General features: G+C 46.2%; 1 long non-coding RNA gene across 1 annotated transcript; it reads right to left on the bottom strand.

The window, feature by feature from the left end:
- Positions 1-1,986: 1,986 nt before the first annotated feature.
- On the bottom strand, positions 1,987-3,713 carry LOC135816706 (uncharacterized). The gene is made up of 2 exons (XR_010553464.1): positions 3,462-3,713; positions 1,987-2,387 (listed from the first exon to the last, which is right to left on the bottom strand). It is a non-coding gene; the product is annotated as an uncharacterized LOC135816706 (long non-coding RNA).
- Positions 3,714-5,883: the final 2,170 nt, after the last annotated feature.

Below are 5,883 nucleotides of genomic sequence, written 5' to 3'. Positions count from 1 at the left end.
ACTAGCTTCAAGACAGGGGCCTCCTTGTCAACCCAGCCTAAAGGCAGATTTTATCGATCCAGCCTCAGCGCCATGTTGACGATGCCCTAGTGACTGTGTGTCATGGATTGCATTGCCATCAGTGATCATTGCTGTTCACCTTGGTGCAGCCCTCAACAACTGCCTCAGCCCATGGGAGTCTCAAGTGGACAAAGTTGTTTCCAAAGTAGCTCAGAAGATTGGTGCATTGTGGTGTAGGTGAGCACATAACTAGGACTTCCCAGCGCCTATTTGTCCAGGCTGCGATACTACGTGACATGCTGTACTGCACATTCTTTTCAGCACTGCAAGGCCGGCAGCTGAACCGACTGCAGGGGCCGCGCACATGCAGGCCGCCTGTTGCCAGTGCAGCATTCTGGAACGTTCTTTCCTTCTGAGATCCGTGGAATAATAACTTTCTTTGCTTCAAAGCAAGTTGCTTACCTTTCTGTTGTGCTCCTAGTGTCCATACAACAATAACCTACTGCAATGTTTTATTTTCCTTTCCATTCCCCAACCACTGAATACTACAATGTCGATTCTCTTTCTGCATACTTAAAGGGGCACTCCGGCTTCATTTTCGACGCCGAGTTTTCGATGCCAAGACGAAGGTTGGTGAAAGAGAAGACGCCTCGAACAAGAACGAGTCTCAGAAGCGATAGAGTCGAGCAGGAAGACGACTTTTGAATTTCGCCGAGCGAGCGCTGATGACGTAATGAGGGATTAGCTTGCCAGTGGAAATGTATCTGCGCACATACATTTCGCATACTTTTTGGCCAATTTTCAATCGAAGAGGAGGTTTTTTTCTATGTTCTCTCAACGTCGTGAGCGATCCCATCTTCTATATCCTTCCAGGTACCCTGAAGGTCCTCCAGAGGAGAATTTATCTCCAGCAAAGCGTTGTTGATCCGCTAAATTCGTCTTGAGACATATTCACCCAGTGCAGTGCTGAAAAATGTAGAATGTTGAATCTGTGATAATTGTCGACGATGGAGAGAGAGGTTGATAGGCGCTGTCGCAGGGAAAGTGAAGCTGCTGGAAGTAACAACGGGGAGTTTGTTAGCATCACATGAGCATCCAGACTTCAAAGCAGCTTGACGGAATCGGGGAGTACTGACCATTTGTCTCGCCCTCAGTTTAGTGAATTTTATGACCAGGAATTATTCGATCAGGATCCCTTCTACAAGATATGTAGTACAGGTGATTTCTGAACTTGACGATATGGAGACGGACCAGTAGACCTACCAACAACGTGTACCTGCAGGAGATTCACCCAAGGATATTGCTATCCTCTTCAGTGGCTGTTGTTTTTTAGTAAAAAATATGTTCACTTCTCTCAACATACTCCTGCATGGCAGCAAGAAGGTGCGCTATGGAATTCAACGCCACAATCTTCGCCCAGCTGTGGATGAAGCATGGTCAAGTCATGGCAGTACACATACTTGAAACAGATGAGAAATTGAAGTTCATTTGTGATGGGAAGTTTGACAGCCCCAGTGACCGAGTCAAGCGTTGTCTTTTGCCGTGGCACAAATTGCTGAAGAATCCGAGATGGTCTTGGAATTATGCACATGGATACTACCAGAAATAATGGTGGCATGAACCATTGTGGAATGGGACAGCTCACGGAGAATACTGGAATAGCTCAAATATCTCTAGGTGATTGTAAATCCTGTTCTGGCTGATAGCTTCGGCCTGCTGCGCCCGTCCATGTACAATGATGGTAACATGCATTTCTGTTTTCTACATATTTGCTGGCTACTGTACTGTGGTATTACAGTTGCAGGTCCCTTATATATAGAAATATGTTCAACCCCTCCCCCCTCCCCCTCCCACATACCCACATTATAAATATGAACTAACAATTTCACTGTTGGACTCGACGGCGGCTACAACATAATTATAGAGAGCAAAGAATTAATTTATAGCAAAGAAAAGGACCAGGGGACTACAAGTTATGCTATGATGTCCACGAACAATTTCACTGTATTTGAAATAATTTTGTTTGATACCCTGAGAACTCTGAAACTTTGCAGCACTGTGGATTATATGTGGATACAACATTTATGGAAGGAAAAGTGGAATATTCCAACACATTGTTCAAATAATTATAGCACTGTTGAGATTGTGAGCACATTCCAATCAGCACTCTACATATTTATAAGCGGTGGCAATCGTTAGGACTAGGTCATGAGTTGTCAGAGTGCTCTAGTACATGAGAGAATGTTTTGTTTGTCTAATCGGGTATCAGCTTGCAAAGATGGCTCCTCTCTGTTTCTTGAAAGCCTGTATAGTTGGACTGTGGCTCCAGCGATTCCCTTCTCAGAGCAGATACCATACCCAATTCGGTCAATGCATATTGGACAGACCTGTCTACACAACAGAAATAGTGGAGAGAAATCTCTCAGCTCATGAACACATCAGTGAAGTTTGAACTGCCGTTGTTTGTGGCCATCAGTATAAACCTATCGACTATAAGAATAATGCGCAAGAAAAACCTCGACCGTAAAATCCCGCCAGAGCGCCCCGTCTCTCCCATCCGCCCCTCCCTGACTTCTTGTCAGGGACGTGATTGATTGTATCCTCGTATGACTCTGTCGCAGTCTGTGATGCCGTACTGCACTGCAGACGTGTGCTCGACCCCGTTGGAAATGTACGCAACAGTGCCCACCCTCCTGACCAGGGATCGCACAAACCCTGCATTTTGTCGGATCTGTTCGACTCCTGGCTCTTGACATTTGGTCGGTGTACGAGATGCACGAACAGTTTTCGTAGGATGAGTACTTTTCATGTGGCACTGAATGCGGCAAGTAGGACTCGCCCATCCGCCCCTCCCCACCTGAAGCGTGGAGGAGGTAGGGGCGCTCTGGCGGGATTTTACGGTATAACTACAGCTGGGGCCATGGAATTATAAAGCATCTAACTTTGGGAACTGCCTATTCTGGTCTGAGTTGCGTTCGAGGCCTGGAATTCATGATGGCTATCGTATGTTGCATTGACCAGAGATCATATAAAACTTCCAAAATGCCACATTGAAACACGCACCACTTTCGAGTACTTTGGTATCCCCACCAAATGGGCATTCGTTCCCGGGGTGGCAGGCGTCACCATTCGTTATGCCTGGATCAGATTTCATTGACCCCAACTGTCATGAAGAATCATTTTTACTTTGACTGGATTTCAGTACAAGTTGTAGAACTGCAGAATCAATTATTTTTGTTGTATTTGGGCAACCATTTCTCTACATTTCTCTATTTGGAAACTTATGATAGAATTTTTTTTATAAAATACATGTCCAAATTCCACATCTACCCAAATCGGAATACTTGATCACGTATTCAGTACTAAACGGAATGTTTAGAAACCGCCAGGGAATAGGAATGTGCTAACGAGAACTCCAGGCCAGGGTACTAGCATACGAACAAAACAAGATAAAAACTCACCAGTATACTTGTAGTAATTCATGTCGGTGTAATATTCACGATAAGCAACGAGGCACCCTCCGATTTGGTCAAGCTGCTTTGAAGTCTGGTTGTTCAGATGATACAAACGGGCTCCCCATTGTTACTTCCAGCAGCTTCACTCTCCCTGCGACAGCGGCTATCAGCCTCTCTCTCTCCATCGTCGACAATTATCACAGATTCAACATTCTACATTTATCAGCACTGAATATGTCTCGAGACGAATTTAGCGGATCAACAACGATTTGCTGGAGATAAATTCTCGTCTGGAGGACCTTCAGGGTACCTGGAAGGATATAGAAGATGGGATCGCTCACGACGTTGGGAGAACATAGAAAACAACCTCCTCTTCGATTGAAAATTGGACAAAAAGTGTGTAAAATGTATGTGCGCAGGTGCATTTCCACTGGCAAGCTAATCCCTCATTACGTCATCAGCGCTCGCTCGGCGAAATTCAAAAGTCGTCTTCCTGCTCGACTCGATCGCTTCTGGAGACTCGTTCTTGTTCGAGGGGTCTTCTCTTTCACCTACCTTAAAATGAAGCCGGAGTGCCCCTTTAAGTGTGTGCCAGCGCGCGCACGTGTGTGTGACAATAACGTACAACTGCGCAACTTCAGTAATGTAGTCCTCTCTCTGCATCTATCTCTTTCTCTCTCTCTGTCTATCTCTTTCTCTCTCTCTCTCTCTCTCTCTCTCTCTCTCTCTCTCTCTCTCTCTCTCTCTCTCTCTCTCTCTCTCTCTCTCTCTCTCTCTCTCTCTCTATCTATCTCTTTCTCTCTCTCTCTATCTATCTCTTTCTCTCTCTCTCTCTATCTATCTCTTTCTCTCTCTCTCTATCTATCTCTTTCTCTCTCTCTCTCTATCTATCTATCTCTCTTCTAGTCTTGCATTCTTCATACTCTCATGTAATATTGCCTTGCTTTCTTCGTCATTCTGTGAGAGCTTGACCACTAGTAATGCACTTATCCAGGCAAAAAGGCAGCAATGCTTGTTTATTCTGGCGAAGTAAAAATACACTACATCAACCAACTAAATCTCGCAATAAGCTTCAAAACCAACCCAACAGCCATGCAAGGGATCATGATGCTTCAGACACATACATCCTCTGCTTCAGACACATCCTCTGCTTCAGACACATCCTCTGCTTCCGCTCGTCCTAAACCTTTGCTTTGGGGTGTGGACGGTGCCATAATTATCAATTAACCCACATGCATGCACGCATACACACAATAAAACTTAAAACAAACAAAACATCAATATGCACATTTATCCAGACACGCTCTCACATACACACGCACGCATGTGCGTGCCAAACGTACAACACGTGGACACATGTACACCAAGCAGATAGAATACAAGGAAGTGGGGTTTGCCATAGTTTAAAAAAAATTTCTCTGATAAATATTTACGAGACTGCATCTAGCGATACCGTGGATAACATTGAGCCAAGAATTATGCAATAAACCAGAAGAGATATCTCTTCACAAGTAGGCAAATAAATGCGTAGGTGCCCGGCAACAGCAATCGAGCGAGTCACAGCAATGTACGTATTGCAACTTCAATGATACACATACACGGTTGACCACCCATGCCTCCATTTTCGGCCGGTCAACCACATGGTGGCCCGGCAACTTCAAACGGGAACACACCGATACAACAGACACAGTTGACCACCCATGCCTCCATTTTCGGCGGGTCAACCACATGGTGGCCCGGCAACTTCAAACGGGAACACACCGATACAACAGACACAGTTGACCACCCATGCCTCCATTTTCGGCGGGTCAACCACATGGTGGCCCGGCAACTTCAAACGGGAACACACCGATACAACAGACACAGTTGACCACCCATGCCTCAAACCGGCGGGTCAACCACACCACAACATACAGGTGTCCCAACACTGAGACAGTACAGCACAACACTGAGAGGCAAATGCTTTTGACCCTCCCAAAACCAGTGTATACGACCAAGCATTTCTCACGGCATCGCTCATTAGCATAACTTCCTGCAAGTAACCATGGCAAACCCCTAAGTGATACCCACAGAGCCACACCGGCACAAGGACTGCACAACAAGCGGACGGCACAACAATGTACAACACTACAAATGTACCTCACTTCTGTTCTCAACACCACATGGGCGTGGGCTGTTCCAGTCTTTGCTGCTAGCCATTGCACAGAGAGTATACCGGCTGCACGCCTGACATAGTGATCGGATGCTGCACTTCGCCAGCAGCCTGCACGGCATATGGCTGCTTCACAGACACTTGTACTCCGGTGAGCCATGAGTGTGGCCCCGCCAATGCGCACAGAATGGGAGCTCACCCGGTTGCAGTTGAGGATCCTAGTCGAGCAAATTCGGGAGAAGTAGCCGCCGTCGACGAACACAAACACTGGCCGTG

Source organism: Sycon ciliatum, chromosome 5, assembly GCF_964019385.1.
Source record: "Sycon ciliatum chromosome 5, ocSycCili1.1, whole genome shotgun sequence".
NCBI lineage: Eukaryota > Metazoa > Porifera > Calcarea > Leucosolenida > Sycettidae > Sycon > Sycon ciliatum.
This window is presented reverse-complemented; position numbering and strand designations above follow the sequence as displayed.